Genomic DNA, 16,614 nt, shown 5'->3' with positions numbered 1-16,614 from the left:
ATAGGAATGATGTTGGGTTGTCTGTTCTTAAAGAAGCACCACCAATCTTCTCTACTAGGACTGGAAACTAGGTCTCCAAGTCTCCCTTCCTTCTCTGGCTCTGGGTTAGAGTTTGTCAGTGACAGACACTCACAAGGGATTTAAGGGGAAGACGGAGGGGAAGCCATTCTTCTCAGGAGGTCTTGGGGGGCAGACGCAGCGGCTTCTTGGCCACACCCAAGAACTCCCAGTTCTCCATCGTGGTGACCAGACATGGAAGCTTCTACGTGTCTGTGAGCTCTGGCTTCCGTCCAGTCCCCGTGCTGCGGTCAACGGTCCTCAGGGACTGCTTCTCCAGTCTTTCAGCTACTGCCTTCCAGACTTTTACTAGCCATCTCCACTCACATCTGTGGGATCCCCAACTCCCATCTTAAATTCCTCATTCTTAAAATGCTCTAGAAATTCTATTTCCCTGACTGAACCCAGACTAACACAGGTGGAAGGTTGGTACTGGGGCCTAATCCCAAGTGCGTGATCATCAGTAAAGGTGCAGTGTTTCTCTTCTGAAAGAAACAAAGAATGGCCGCTCAGTGGAACACACTGGAAGTTTTGGAAATAATGTATACTGCAGCAAGTTCACTTAATTCTACCCAGTCGACTGTGAAGGGGAGGGAATGATAGAAGGCATCAGAGAAATAATTAACATGTGCAAAGAAGCCTGTGGAAATGATAAGGTGAATGTTTACCTAATTCTTTTACCAGTCAAGTATAGTGCCCTTGGGAGGAGAGGAACGACATGTATTGGCTTTGATATAAGTGGGTTGCACACACATGTGCAAAAGGATTTTGACATCATAAGAGCAAAAATAGGAACCGTGTTCTCAGTATCGAGAAATGAGACGAAGGATATAATGTGTTGATAAGGATATTGGTAGATTATATATTGACTATATTTTTAAAAGCCTGTACTCTAGAAAATGTGCTTTACTTTTTACTGTTAACATGGCTACCATTTGTTGTGTCTATACAAGGTTTGAGCCCATTGAGTTTATAAGAAATTACGTATTTTTTTTGTGTGTGATAGGTAATGAAGCATATGAAAATAACGTGTTCAGGTAAGCATATGATTTAACAGCCTGGATTGTTAAGTCGTGGATCATAAAGATAAGGTCTTAGTGCACCCCAAGGAGCAGCATATTAAAACTATATACGATGGAAAAAAACCAGTTTCTTGCGTGCAGGGTATACGAAACTCAAACATAAAATGATGGTACTGTCACTGATGCTGTCATAAAGATTAATGCAGAGGAAACCTTTTTGAAAACGAAATATGCTATTAAATGTTCATTATGAGATTCGGCCCCATCTATCAGTATCCACTAAATAAAGATTAACAGCTTTCTCTCTACTACAGATGTTACTTATTCTGTCTTGGTCTCAGATAAAAGAATCTTTATCCATAACACTGCTGCAAATTTCTCATTGAAAGGAATCAAGACAATACACAAATACATTATGTGACTCTTAACAATCTGATCGAAATAGTTACAGACAATATTTTGTTTGACACAAGTGAATACTAATTTGTGAATTCAAAATATGACTGATTTAGTATAATATCTTCAAAAGAGCAAGAAGAAAAACTAGGTCTGTAATATGGTAAATGTGTAGTGAGCCTTTCCCACAGTGTCCCAAAGAACGTATCTGGAGCCGATTCCCAATTAAGAATGTCACTTGCGGTGACAGCAAAGGCGCCTGGTTTCAGCGTCTTTCACCTGAAATGTTCAGTCTCTTGCAATTGTCGTGAGTGGTGATGAATTGCACAAACGTCCAAGAGGAACCTTACCTGGTGGTGTTTGCCTTCACATATGTTCAACGTCATGCCAACTTTTAATGTAGAAACCTAACAAATAAAAAGAATTGTCTCAGAAAATAAAATTGTTATTGTGTTTTTATGAGACTTCTGTCCTGGCTACTGGATTTTATAGCTTCTACAATATCCACTTTCCCTTGTTGCATGACCTTCATTTTGGCTGAAACACCATCCATTACTGGTCTGCAGTCAATTCTCAGTACCTGTACCCCTATATTCCTGTTGGGGGTGCTCATCACCCGTGTTCCTCAACACAACCACCCCCCCACAACTGAGGTAAACATTACTCCAAGCATTACTCAACAAGTAGTGTAGGAAACAGTTATCCCTCTAGATGGAAAATTCCATGGAGAGCAAGAGCTATGTTTTGTTTAATTACCTCCCCATATACAGTATCCAATATAGCTCCAGGAATATAGTAGGCTATCAATGTACATTTGGTGAACGAATATATATAAATGATGTGGATAAAATATTTTTGAATAATAATTGATGTTTAGTTTCTTTTCTTTCCCTCCCTTCCTTCCTTCCCTCCTTCCTTCCCTCCCTCTTTCCCTCCTTCCTTCCTTCCCTCCTTCCTTCCCTCCTTCCTTCCTTCCTGTTTTCTTGCTTTCTTCTTCATATAAAGGGCCTTGTAGCTTCCAGCATCAGGACATTTTTTCTTTTAAAATAGTCATCTTGGCAGGAGTGAGATGTGACCCATGAACTCAGTGGCTCATACAAACAAACATTTCTTTCTTGCACTCCTTACACGTCAGAGGCGGCGGGTTGGGGCCTTCAGCTCCCCTCCCCATGTTTCTCATTCTGAAGCCTGTCTGGAGGAGATGCTTTTGTTGAGGATATGTGGTTCCTATTGGGAAGAAAAAAAACAAGAGAATTGGAAGAAATTCAAATGACATTTTTGATGCTTCTGCTTGGTCTTGATTCATGCCACATTTGCTCACCTTCCACTGGCCGAACCTGTAACGTGGCCAGACCCAGAATCAGTGGGGAGGGACATAAAATATCTTACAAAGAAAGGGGAAGCACATCTTTGGAAACAACAATACAATCCACCTTACCTGTCTATAAAATTGCTCCTGTAAAGTAAGTATGTTTCGGAAAGTAGCCCCCATTTTAAGTGTGACTTCCAAGGACCAGGATTTGTTATTCAAAATGCTTAGTTAAAATCGCATAAATTAGAAAGTCCTTTGGCAACAAACACTGAATTCGAGGTGTACAATTTAACTATCTGTGACCTTTGTAAGTTTCACGGTCGCCAGCCATCTCTGAATCTTCGCGTCAGGGTAGGTAAAAAACTGAACTAAAATATCTATCTTATAAAGTTTTCATGCACATTATATAATAACATGTAAAAAAAAAAGTCCAAGGGCAGCTCCAGATTTAGAGCAGCACCTCACCCCTCTTCTCCTTTCTCTAAAATGTCCTTATGCTGGAAGAAACACTTAGTTTCACTGCTTTGCCCCGTACCTGTTGGCTTCCTGAAATCTGCTTTCTCTTGGCATCTTTCACAAGAACACACCTAAGCTACGTGGCATCAACTGGCTTAGATATTGACAGCTGGGGGTGTGTTCTCCACCTCCAGGGCTCGGGGTTCAGCTGGTGTCTGTATCCAACCTCAGGCAATATATTATCCCAACATACAGTATTTGGTATAAATAAAGGAAGGAGTTTTGTTTTTCCTTTTTAACTCTAGAGATCTGCTAGGTCACTGTCATTCCTGCCGTCTCTTGCTGTACCCTTCAGAAGCAAGGCATTGAGAGACTTATGTAAGAATATAGTTTCTGGCAGCAGGAAACTCAACTTTTCAATTTTATTCTTGAAGAAGAATCTCTCTTCTCTCCCGCCCACATGCTTTTAAAACATCTCAGAATAAAGTTACTGTTTGTGCTGTCTTCCAACTCGAATAATCTGACAGATTGCTTCTGAAAGAAATCTTAAGTTAAATCAAAATACGAAACTTTAATTAACAAATATAAGCAATGCTGTACATATGGATTTTGCCTAAAATCATGACAATTTCCTCTGTTTGTCAGGCCCTTGGTCAAAGTCAAGAGTGTTTGTTAGTTTGACTTTGGACTGGCAACAACAAACAATAAATATTTACGGAGCTATGTAAAGTGTTACGATGTACATGTATAATTACATATGTATATTTTATACATATATAACAGTTTAGCAATAAAGTTATTTAATGGTGCTCACGGGAAACTGTCTCATTTTTGTATTTCAGAGAATATTTGTCCACTCAATCAGTCATGCCTTCATACATTAAATCGGCTTTTATAAAGTACGAGCTCTGTACTAGACTCTTCTGCTGAGACCTAGAAATGTAGGTATAATCATTCATAGTCTCATGAGGAAGACACGGAAGTAGATGATTACAGCACCATAGATTCAAGCTACATAGATATATAAGTGTACTTATATTTATATTGCATAATATAGTAAATATTCTCATATTATATACTCGTACACACATATACATATACCTACATATATATATATATATACATATATATATATATACACACACACACTCATAAATTGAGTATTGTGAAAGTAGTAATTCCCCGAGAAAATGAAAAACGTATGTTTCTATATGCCTGAAGTTGGCCTTTTTTTCTTTTTTTTTAAATACACATTGCCTTCTTGTGACATCGTAATGACAAACTTCCATGGCAGAGGTAAGATTCAAATCCAGTTTGCCTGGCCACGAACCCTGTGTCCCTTAAGTGGCTCGTAAGCAGGCAGTCAAAGGAAACCATTAGAGGCTGTCAAGGCCTTTCCAAGGAGAAGGGCTGCTGTCACTGGTTGTAAATGGGGAGCAGTTTGTCCCAGGAGGTGAGATGAGACAGTAAGTCGAGACCAGGTTGTCCGCTGTTCATCATGACGGTCTTGCTCAGGTTATCTTCTTGCAAATTAATATATTCACTAACTGTTCGCTCTTGCAACTCAAACTTTGCTGAGCACCATGCCACATCTGGAGAGACAATGATGAACAAAAGATCTCTGACTTTGAGAAGCTCAACATCCCTAGCAGAGAAGAAAGGCATCGAGTATTCACCCAAACCATTGCAAGACGATGGGGAGAATGAAATCAGATTCTTGGAAGGCTGATGTGAGAGAAAACACCTGTTAAGATTAATTAGTCTGAACCAGTTGAATCTCAGTGAATATGGAAATCTCTGAATATGGAAATTATCGAAATTTCTGTCACTTGCCAGGCAGAGTTGTCCAGATCCCTTTTCAAATTAGCCATGTGCCATTAATTCCGCCCTCACCCCACCCCCACCTCTTATCCTGTAAACAGGACAAGGGCCTTTGAATGTTTCTTTTAGTTTCAACCAGTTCAGACTACAGTTGACCAACTTTCAACAAAGAGAATCCCTCTTTAAGTATCTTGGAAGTTTCCCTGGCTCTTCCTTTCTCAGTCAGTACGTATATTATTTCCCACTAATTGCCATTGCTGACATTCAGACATTTAAATTTTCTAAGTGGACATCCTAGATTAATGCACCTTCCTTTTGATGAAGAACATTCTGACCTCAATATTTCATTGGTCCAAAACTGTCATTTCAGAGACTCAGTTTGCATTATAATAACTTCTGTTTTAACCCAAGGTCTTTGGTATTTTCTTGCCTCCTTCTTCCTCCAGACTGACTCTTGGCAATCCCTCAGGAAGTTCATTGTCTTTCCTGCATTCCGGAACATGCCTGACTTTATCAGTCTGGTGTGGCCACTCTGCTCTATTCCGCTCCCAGAAACTTGAATTCATGTATCATAGCACACCACTGCAATGACAGTTTTGTTGGTTATTTTTCTTCAGTGTATTTCAATATGTGAGACGAAGGATGGTCCTATTTGTATTTTATCACTAGAATCCAGTAAAATGGCCCATGCAGATTGTGTCCAATAAGTGTTTATGGAATTTATCAGCAAATTTCTTCCACCCCAGTGTTAAGACAAAATTTTACTAAGTATTCTACTCATGATTCCTTGCATGTCTCTTCCAAAATTGCTCTTTTTGTGAATAATTATCTTACATTATGTATGAGTAGACACTTTGTCAATTAACCCATCTGAACTGTATTACCATGAGGGAGGGAGTGGTTGGGTCTATTTGTTTTTTCTGTCATAAAAGTTTCCCAAGAATTAGGTGGACACGCTGAGGTTTTTAATATCTTTCGGAACCTGGGGATTAAAGCAATATCCTTCAGGAGAAATAGCAGAGTAAATTTAAATGAAACATTCTTCCTTAAATAACTAAAGTGTTAACCAATATTAATTATACTAATTATAGTATTCATTCTATAAAGATGATTAGGGTCTTGGGGGTGATAATGAAATACGTAGTTTTAGAGAATGCGGATTTCAGGGGACAGATGAGGCAACATAGTAAAACTTTAATGTAAGAGTTAGCACATTGAAGTCCTAATTCCTTATTAACTTCTATTTTCTTTAACTCCTTAAATTGTTAAGCTAATTTATTTTGTATTTTGGCGACTTATTTATGGACAAATGGAACTGTAATAGACATAGAGATAACTTCTTATCTTTTTTCTTCTTTTTTTACTTGAGAGAGAGAGAGAGAGAGAGAGAGCATGAGCAGAGGGAGGGGCAGAGAGAGAGAGAGAGAGAGAGAGAGAGAATCTAAAGCCTTCTCTACTACCAACGTGGAGCCCAACGGGGGGCTGGATCCCATGAACCTGGGATCATGACCTGAGCCAAAATCAAGAGCTGGACGCAACCGACTGAGCCTCCCAGGTGCCCTGGTATAAAGGTTACTACTTTCTTTAGCACGAGTAAAAGAGCAGTGATCACTTTTAATTAATTTACACTGGGAAGCATAGTTTTCTTGTATTGATCATTTATCATCACTTCCATTTCACACTTTTTCATTTGTACCCCATCACGGCTTTCCCACGACCAAACAAAATGCTGTGGTCCCGAGACTGAGATCCTCAGGGTTAACCCATATTACTACCACAGATATTTCATGTACATTTCTATATATGAAATATATATAGATCACTTGGAGGGTTATCGCAGGTACCGTTACCAATATTCTGTTACAAGTGATTGGAGTGATCTGATGGCTAAACCTGCCTATGAGTGACTCTAATTAGTTACCATCAAGGTGGCGCTCAGTATTGTCTAGACATAAACTGCCATTTTTACATTTCTTTTGTTTTTCAGTCTTTGCCCAAACCTCACTCCCTTCTCGGTCTTCTCTGTGAATGACAATAACTGGAAGCAAAGGGGAGAAAGTCTCTACCATCTAATAAAAGGAAACTACATCAAATGACGTACACAGCATAAAGTAACCCGGGAGTCATCTGGTGCAAGCCACTGGCCTTCCAGATGAGAAACTGAAAGCCGGGAAATTTCAATTACTTCCCGAAGCTCTTTCAACAGATCAGAGAATACGACCTCGTCCTTCCAATCGCCAGTTCAGTGCTGTTTGCAGAATGCCCCGCACAGACTATTGAGTGAACTGTGTCAGGAAGAAACAAGATAGACCTAATGCATCTGCAAAGCAGATTTCACTTTCCGAGACAGTATTTCAGTCGATACTAACGACATCGGAAGGGGGAAAACATTGTCTCTTTAAAAAAGAAAAAAGAAATACCAGGTCTCTTCAGTCAGAATGTTGTGGAATTTAATGATTTCTTGAAATACGCTGTAGGTGGAGAACCCGGAGGGGGCCAGAGGTAAAGAAAGTTGCAGCCACGTTGGCATACTAATTACCAAACCGGTTGACACAGAGCCTTAGGTATCGCTATTGTCACAGCAGATAAAACACATCCTTTTGGCTTGTGAAGGTTTTGGAGTCCTTTCATGAAGCCAGATGGGTTCTAATGAATGCGGTAACGGTACACAGGCCTACGTCTTTTTATTCCTAACTGGCAGCCTGAGATCCATTTGGGATTTACCTAATGAGTCTACCCCGGGAAACTACCCTTTGCATTAATTAGCTCTATGGGCTGAACAGGGGGAACACGCAGAGGGCTGTTAAAATTGAGGAGACAATGACAAACTCTCAGTTCTTTGGACCCGTAGCCTTTTTAAATCTGAAAATTGTTTTTATACAAAGGAATGATATTCCCGGCACCCTGGAGAGTTGCCCAGCCTTGAGAGTGTGGCCAAGAACATTCCCCCTTTTTCTTCATGACAGGATCTCAGTTTTGTTTGCAGCACCCGTGAGCCCCATGAAGTGTTCACCTCCTCGCGTAGGGGGGGCCACGTGAATGAGCTCTAGTCAATGACGCCCAGGTATGTCTGCTGAGTGTGGCTTCTGCGGACGCCATGGTTTGGGGGCCAAAAAGGAATCAAGTCACTCTTCGCTTTTACTCGCTTCTGTCCATTTGGACGGTAGACATAGTGAAGGTGAAGCGTTTATTTGGATTTTATAAGGAAGAAGTCTCCATGATGAGGATGGCCGAGCAGAAAAATACACAGGGTCCAAGACAGGTTGGCCTCACGTACGCATGTACCTCTCTGGGCTGGCCACTGACATTAAAAATCCCAGTCCCTATTTGGCTAATCACTGATATCCCAAGCCCCAGGGGGGTTGAAGTGGTCTCTAAAATGTTTTTGTCAGGGCGCCTGGGTGGCTCAGTCGGTTAAGCGGCCGACTTCGGCTCAGGTCATGATCTCACAGTCCGTGAGTTCAAGCCCCGCGTCGGGCTCTGTGCTGACAGCTCAGAGCCTGGAGCCTGTTTCAGATTCTGTGTCTCCCTCTCTCTGACCCTCCCCCGTTCATGCTCTGTCTCTCTCTGTCTCAAAACTAAATAAACGTTAAAAAAAAATTTTTTTTAAAAATAAAAAAAATAAAATGTTTTTGTCAATTAAGTAAAGGAAAGACTTAGACTTTAAGAGTCACCTTTGCTTGCACGACATGAGTTTGCTTCTTTTCCTGAAAAGATAGGGGAAAAAAGCCCAGCCTCTCACTCTTGACCGGCATACCCACAGTCTACTCACACAGAGCATTTGTGTGCCCCAAACACCCAAGGATCATAGGAAAGGTTGCCTGCCGTTCAACCCCAATACACAGTCAAAATCACTTAGTAGAAAATTTTTTTTAACATTTATTTATTTTTGAGAGACAGAGAGACAGAGAACAAGCAGGGGAGGAACAGAGAGAGAGGGAGACACAGAATTCGAAGCAGGCTCCAGGCTCTGAGCTGTCAGCACAGACGGACATGGGGCTCGAACCCCACCAACTGGGAGATCATGACCTAGCCGAAGTCAGTGGCTTAACCGACTGAGCCACCCAGGCGCCCCTAAAATCACATAGTAGAAATTTTTAATTTGGTGCGCCTTTCTGGACCCTGCAAAAATAGACATTTTCTTGACAATTTTTCCATGTGATGCCTAGGGTCCTAGCCCCTCTCTGAATCTTCTCTGCAGTCCTCAAGTGCCACTTTTATGTTTTTATGTAACTTCTGTTTGAAACTTAAAAGCAATTCTCTCTTTTTTATCTCCCCAGCAATAGTCTGACTTTTTCTTTTGAGGCCATCATACCAATACAAAGCCTGACTTTCTTCCTCAACCATGTTTTAAAGTATTTTGTATTTGTTTGCTCATATTTTTTTAGAAAACTTTTTATGTTGTTTTGCGAAGAAGAATATCGGTGTCGGTTATTAAAACATATGGATTGCTTTCACTTGGCTGTAAGTAAAGGAAGAAACGATGTAGGTGTCCATACTGATGTGGACTTATGTCTAGTTTTATATTTATAAAAATGACCATCTATGTGGGCGCTATTAATTAAATTTCTACTTCGGAGGGTGGATAAAGTCTTTAGAAATGTCTTCGGAAACATCAGCCGACTCTCAGAAGCTGTTGAAGAGGCAGCTAGTGTTGCAAAGTGGGAAAATCAGACGGTCTGGCAGGCACTTTGGTGTTCTGTAACCATTTCTATGTCTGCATCTCCCTGAGTTTCCATCTATTAAATAGAAATAAGACACTGCGGTCATCATGTGGCTTTGAAGATTAATGGTACTGTGAATATAGGCTACATGAGACAAGAATTGCTGGGAAATGGTAGAGTCCTTGATTTTCTGTTGAGAAAGAAAACCCATCTTAATGTGTAGATTGCAGACTCCACAATTTTTTTTAACCAAAAGTTGATCTGAGTTTTCCTAATGGCGGTTTGCCTTAGATTTCTTCTCAGTATCTATTCTATTGAGTGTTAATTCAGGCAATGAGCTCATTATCCCAGATAGGAGCACGTTACTATCTGGTGATTACAGCCCATGACACAACAGGCAATGAGTACTCTACAATCAACTCAAAATAGGCTTTTCTGGCATGGCAAATGCCTCACACAACGGGCCACCGGCAGCACCCCCTGCAGTGTGGCCCAGGATGACTCACTTTCAAGTATTTCCTTTTTTTTTGCAAGCCAAATCATCTGCACATAGTTAACGTGAGAGAAAACGGGTGGAAAGAGGTGGTTAGTGTTGGAGCTTGGAATACAGCTGAAGATCATGACCCGAAATTAGCCCTCACCAGCCCACAGAGAGACCAAGGAGAAAACCAGGGAGGTTTCCTGTTTAGATTCCAGAGCGTATACAAGCATGTGGTGTGAATACCTATTACTCGATCCCTCTAGGAAGGTTGAGCTTTTATACTTTAGAATCGGCGTCAAGACCATGTTGAGAATACAGAAAGGAGAAATGCATTTGCCTTCTCCTGTTTCTTTGCCAGAAACCACACTATCAAATAATACATAAGAATAGGGAAATGTTTGTGATGCCTTTTAATTTCTATGACAAAGAAAATGCCAGTTTCAGCATGAAATTCTTATATACCTCTCTGACTAGGTAAGATTTTTTTTTTCCTTCACTATCCAATTATTTTGGCATGAGATATAGAGTTGTCTGTATCTGAGGGGTGGATATTGCTCTAGGAAACGATTTTGGATTGAAAACGTCCTTGATGTAAGTAACTCACATCTCTGTGTTCTTATTAGAGCTCTGTTCACCATGCAGGTTGTCTCTTTCCAATCCCAGAAAAACACGCTGAAACGACATACAGAAAATATAGCGAAATATATGAACACCATTTATTATTTCATGACTAATTTCCTAAAAGCTATACTTTACAGTCATGTGTTAGGTGAAATCAAATAATGCAACGTTGTGCAGATATAACTGATCTCTTTTTGAGTCAGGAACTCCTGATGGCACTTTTACCAAAATGACTTTTATAATATTTAAAGCCTACGTTGTAAGATACGATAAAAAATGTATTGGCATAGTTTATTGATCTCTTTAAAGTATTAGGTGTGAGACTTTCATAGATCTTTAAAAAATATATTTTTAGGAGGGTTGAAATTGAGTTATTACTTAAATATACTTGAATATAAAAAATAGTACGAGCGTTTAAGTGTTTTTTCTAATAGCTACAGTTTATTAAGTGCTTCCTCTATAACAGGAATTGTGCTCATTGAGTTATAGGAATTCTCCTATCTGACACTCACTGCAACCCTGTGAAATGAGTATTATTGTTTTTCCCATTTTAAATATCAAGGTTCTGAAGCTTAAAGAGATTGAGAGTCTTGCCAAAGGCAAGTTGACTGGGTTGGACCCATACCTGTTTAACAACAAAGCTTGTATTATTAATGATATGGATGTTCTTCTAAAACATTCTGCCAATGTTTATATCCTTATTTCTTTTCAATATAAGACTTTTATCTCTAGGCTTCCAGCGAATACTCTTAAGATTTTAAAAATAGATTCTGGGGGCACCTAGATGGCTTAGGCAGTTAAACATCCAACTCTTGATTTCAGGTCAGGTTCTTGATCTCACGGATCGGTTCATGAGTTCAGGTCCCAAGTCAGCACAGGGCCTGCTTGGGATTCTCTGTCTCCCTCTCTCTCTGCCCCTCCCCCACTGGATTGCCCACTCTGGCTCACTCTCTGTCTCTGTCTCAAAAATAAGTAAACATTAAAAAAATTAAAAAAAATCGTTTCTGAAGTTTATGTAATAAGAGCATGACATTAAAGTACTTCTCTTTGGTTCAAACAATCTAATCCTACAGAGACACATCATTGACTCTGTGTTCAAAATGGCGTGCTTCATAGGACTGCCATTGTAGAATTCTTCATGTGATGAACTTGACCCTTCTGCCTTAAATCCATGCATTCCTGGTTGAAGAGAACATCCTAGGACGGGGTCTGTGATTGTAACTCTCCTCCTCTCACTTAAAAGCTGTTAAGTGCCTTTGTGCCTAATGAGACATTTGGGTTTTGCATCTGGTCCTATTGGTGATTTGGGGTTTTCCGGGCTAAAAACATAGCATGAAGTTAGTAAGCCTAAAATTTAAGCTAGGCTTGAAAATAACATCCTTAGGAGCCTTCAGCTTTATCACTGACTCCAGTTCCCCATCTAGAAAATGGAAACCATAATATTTAGCTGTACCACAGTGGGATGTTGTGAATGGCTAATTACAAGGATTCAGCTTATTAAAGTTGTAGATAATTGCTAAGCATCTTTTTAACCTCTGCTCTGCACTGCCAGAGGGATAGAGGCAATGAGCTAATGGGTTTCTTCCATTCTAAGTGTCTGATCATTAGAGTTTGAACATCTGCACAAGAATGTGCTTGTTGGTGAAAATCAAGCAGAATGGAACGTGTCTCTACAACAAAAGGGGCTGATGGGCTCAAAATAGGGCATCCACCTTTGAATATCCGCTCTAGTAGGTCCTACACAATCTTTCCCCTGCTTCCTGGCATCCAGATTTCATCTACTCCACATCAACCAGAACGGGCTCCTCGCTGTTCCTCAAAGGGCAAAGCCCTGCTATTTTGCCTGGTAAGCGCTTCCCCACGACATCCACAGCGTTGGCTCACTGACTCAAGTTCTCTGCTCACCTGTCATCCTGACAGAGATGACCTCCATGGGCTCTCCATCTCAAAAGCCCCGCTCTATTATCTTTTGCCCCTACAATCCTCCCCAGTCTTCCACCCCCAGTCTTTAGTCCGTTACCCTGCCTTATTTTTTATAGTGATCACAGTCCCTTCGCACATTATATCTGGTTGTTTGTTCTATGTCGTCTTGTTCTCTGGAGGTAAGTTCTGTGAGAACAGGGGATTTTGTATGTTTTGCTGACTACTGTATTCTCAACGCCAAAAGGGTGCTTGGAATATTTTAAGCAGTCACTAAGTGCGTGGTGACTAAGTGGATAAACGCATGGGGAATATTTCTGCATTATATATTCTTCAGTCTTTATCTCCCAAGTGTCTGTTTCCAATAATCATTAATGGGGTCTACTTTTGATTTTTTGACATTTATAAGGCAGAGGAAAATCTTATCCTTCAGGAAGTCTTGAAAGCAACTTAAAACTCCCCAAAATCAAACCCTTAATTTACTATATAAACACCAAAAGAGAGGGCAACAGAAATATGTGTCTTTGATCTAACATTAGTTTTTCATGTAGTTTTATCATCATATACATCTGAACTTATTTTAAACTTTCTGTGGCATACTGAATCTAGTGTAGACCGAGTTTCTGCAAGAACCGAGTTCCAATCTGAATAAGACATTTGCCAACTGAGTGTTGCTTGTGCTACAAATTCCGGGATAATAATGCCTACTTATCTATATTTTTCTCATGTGAGTTGGTTACATAAGGTCATTCTAAGACATCTAACAAAATTACTAATGTATATTGGGATCTAATATGTGTTAGTTTTCTTTCTTCACAGAGCAAGATACATAAATCTTTATTTACCCTGGAAACCAGGCATATGTTTCAAATATCTGTTTTTTCTCCTTTCAAAGACTGGCTACGTCACCTCTGGGTACTCTGCAGATCTTTCCGCTGTTGATGAAGCTCTGAAAGGCTCCTTCTTCAAGCTCTTACTTCTTCATTCTTGTGGCTCTTTTTCTACTTTTTCAGTATTTGAACTTTATTACTTGAACTTCCTGCCCTCCAACAATCACATCAGTGTTGGTGTTTCTAAAGATTCTGTTGTTGTTCCTTCACTCCCCTTTCCATAAATGTTCTCCAAATGATTTTGTCCATTTTCTTCTTTTTACTTTAATCCACATGCTAATGATTCCCAAGCCCAGCCGTCTAAGATTCAGGCTCCTATTTTCAATCAGTGCCCAGCCAGCTCTATATTGATGATGCCTCTAATAACGTTGAAAAATGGAAAAGTTTTTGCTCCCTAGTGAAGTTGGTCTTTTTGCCATATTTGCATGATAACTGGGTGGGGAGGAAGTAGGAAAAGGGAGAAGACAGAGCTGAGTTCTGGTTACTAGTTAATGTGGCAGCAACAAATGAGAGGAGGGGGTGACAGAAATGCCCTGACTCTCAAATATGGTGTTGGTTATCCAGACAAGTAACTTTACAGAGAAAGTGGGCAGGTGCTACTTTAAGGTAGCTTTAAGTTAACATCAACAGAGATTGATTCAAATCAAACTTGGATACGACACAACGAAAAGAACACATTATCCCCCCCCCCTTTTTTTTTTTTGCTTCTCAGATGCATAAACTGAGTCAAATCATATAAAGACAAGAGATAAACCAACGTGAAAAGACATTCTGAAGATAACTAGCTGGTAATTTTTGAAAGTGTCAAAGTTGAAGAAAGGTTGAGAAAGAGACATGATTTTAAGGCATGATTTTGATCTGGATCGTTTTGCTATAAAGAATGCTGTCGAAGTCATATTTCCTTTGTAGACCTCAGTTTTTCCTTCTGCAAAATGAATAGCTTGGGCTAGTTTTCAAAAATGACAGCTGATGTTTATCAAGTGCTTAGTCTACCCTAGGTACACGCGCACACACACACACACACACACACACACACACACAATGCTATTGGAACAACTGGAAAAATTTGAACTGGGTCTAAGGATGATATTGTAGTAATGTCCCCATTTTTGTTTCTTACTTTTAATTGGCCATATTATGATTAGATAGGGGAAGCCCCGATTGTAGGAAATACACACTCACTGTAATATTTGGGATGATAGACAACATGTTGGCTACTTTTTCTGAAATGGTTTTGGGGAAAAAAAGATGTTTGTCCTGTACTTGCAATTTTTCTGTAAAGATTGAGATTGTTTCAAGGTCAAAATAATTTTTAGAAATATATGGAGAGTTTTCCTAAATGTCAGATAACAATTGGAAGATAAAAGCTATATAGCAACTTAATCAGAATTATATCTCTAAATGGTTGTTCTGGCAGCTCTGTGGAAAGTATATGTGGAGAGTGGGAGAGTGGAAGGATTGTAACACTCTTGGAATGTGACTTTTGGGGAAAGATACAGTAAGGTTCCCTACTGGAAGGACACATTGCAAAATAGCCACCCATCCTCCAAGCTGAGATGGTTCCAGGCCAATCTCTCAAAGTGCATGCCTATAGAGAGAGTCCCTGAGAAATGCAAACCAGATGGAAAGCTATAGCAGCTGTCTACACAATAGGTGATAAGTGGCTGTAGGGGAAGATGACTTCCAGATATATTTTGGAAATTGAATAGATAGAAAGGCTGAAAGATTTGGTCAAGGAAAAGAGAGGACTCAAGAATGACTCATGCGGTTTTAGCCTGTAACTCCAGCAATGGCTTAGTGGGGTATCATTTATACGTGGAGAAGAGGGATGAGCAATTTGGGGAGAAAAATCAAGAATTCATATCTTGTTACGAGTAGGCAATTCACTAAAGAAGAAACTCAATGATCGACACCTACAGATTAATATCCCACTTCATTAGTATTCAGAAAGTAAATAAAACATTGAAGCGTTTTTGACCTGTGAGATAAGCAAAATCTTTTTCTTTCAAATTTGATTTCTATTATTGATGTTTTGGGTACAGAAACAGGTTCTTTTTAAACTGATAGTAGGCAGATAAATTGGAAAAGTCTGAATGGAGAGCAACTATGGCTCTAATATGAAGCCAATAATTCATGCTTTCTGAAAAAAGCAATTCTACTTTTATAAAGTCACCCAAATGAAATTACTAAGGATGTGAAAAAAATATTTAGCTATAAAGATCGTTCCTCTAATGTAGCTTTAAATACAAAAAAAAAAATATCCTCTACATTATTCCTACTATCCATATAATAGGATGCTATTCATTTGTGGTGAACAGAAGCACTGGTCCTTTTTTCTGGAGTTTCCAGTGTGTTAATGTAAAAACTGGCCCTGAGATCCCCAGCCTTAACATCACCTGTCCCTGATAGAAGCCAGGATGAAGCGGTGAGAGAACGACTAAGAGGTGGTCAGGTTTTCCTTCAAAGGAGTCATCACCCTTTAGGGACCCCAGTAAAGATTGCCTTCTGAGTACCTGGGATGGAAAAAAAAAAAAGAGGTGGGGGAGTGGAGGGAGGGGGAGAGAGAGGGAAAGAGAGATTTCTTCTTTTTACCTTCCCAAACCAAGTGCGATGGGATGCAAAAAAACGATGGACATGAAGGTTTCTGCCAACAAAACAAAAACGACAAACACCAAAAACACAGGCTAAACACCCTGCCCCCTGCAGAAAAATATCATTTGGAGGTGGCCTGCTTTCCAAAGAAACCAGGCAAGTAAGGTAAATGTGGCTGGAACCGATCCTACTGAGGGAGTCATCTTAAAAGTTTCTCCTATTGGGGGTTTGGGAGGCTGGGGTGTTTTGGGGAAAAATGTAAAACCACCACATGAGGAAGTACCCCCTACTAAGAAAAAACAAACAAACAAACAAACAAACAAACAAACAGAATGCCAAGAATCTGGTACCAGCTAACACCAATGGTATTTGGTTTCCAAAA

At 39.9% G+C, this 16,614-nt stretch overlaps 1 protein-coding gene and 1 long non-coding RNA gene across 3 annotated transcripts in view; one reads left to right on the top strand and one right to left on the bottom strand.

Moving 5' to 3' along the window:
• Positions 1 to 1,018, top strand: part of NETO1 (neuropilin and tolloid like 1) — a 125,750-nt gene extending 124,732 nt beyond the window's left edge. For both annotated transcript variants that reach the window (XM_060614087.3, XM_060614084.3), the window contains one exon: positions 5 to 1,018. The gene's annotated coding sequence lies outside the window, so the exon portion shown is untranslated. The remainder of the gene's footprint in view (positions 1 to 4) is intronic.
• On the bottom strand, positions 456 to 5,516 carry LOC132666116 (uncharacterized). Its single transcript, XR_009604494.1, has 6 exons — positions 5,400 to 5,516; positions 4,574 to 4,835; positions 3,657 to 3,777; positions 2,604 to 2,702; positions 1,826 to 1,882; positions 456 to 542 (listed from the first exon to the last, which is right to left on the bottom strand). It is a non-coding gene; the product is annotated as an uncharacterized LOC132666116 (long non-coding RNA).
• Between the last annotated feature and the right edge of the window lie 11,098 nt (positions 5,517 to 16,614).

This window comes from Panthera onca, chromosome D3 (genome assembly GCF_046562875.1).
Source record: "Panthera onca isolate mPanOnc1 chromosome D3, mPanOnc1 haplotype 2, whole genome shotgun sequence".
Classification (NCBI taxonomy): domain Eukaryota; kingdom Metazoa; phylum Chordata; class Mammalia; order Carnivora; family Felidae; genus Panthera; species Panthera onca.
Note: the sequence above shows the minus strand (reverse complement) of the source record. Positions and strands in the feature narration are given on the sequence as shown.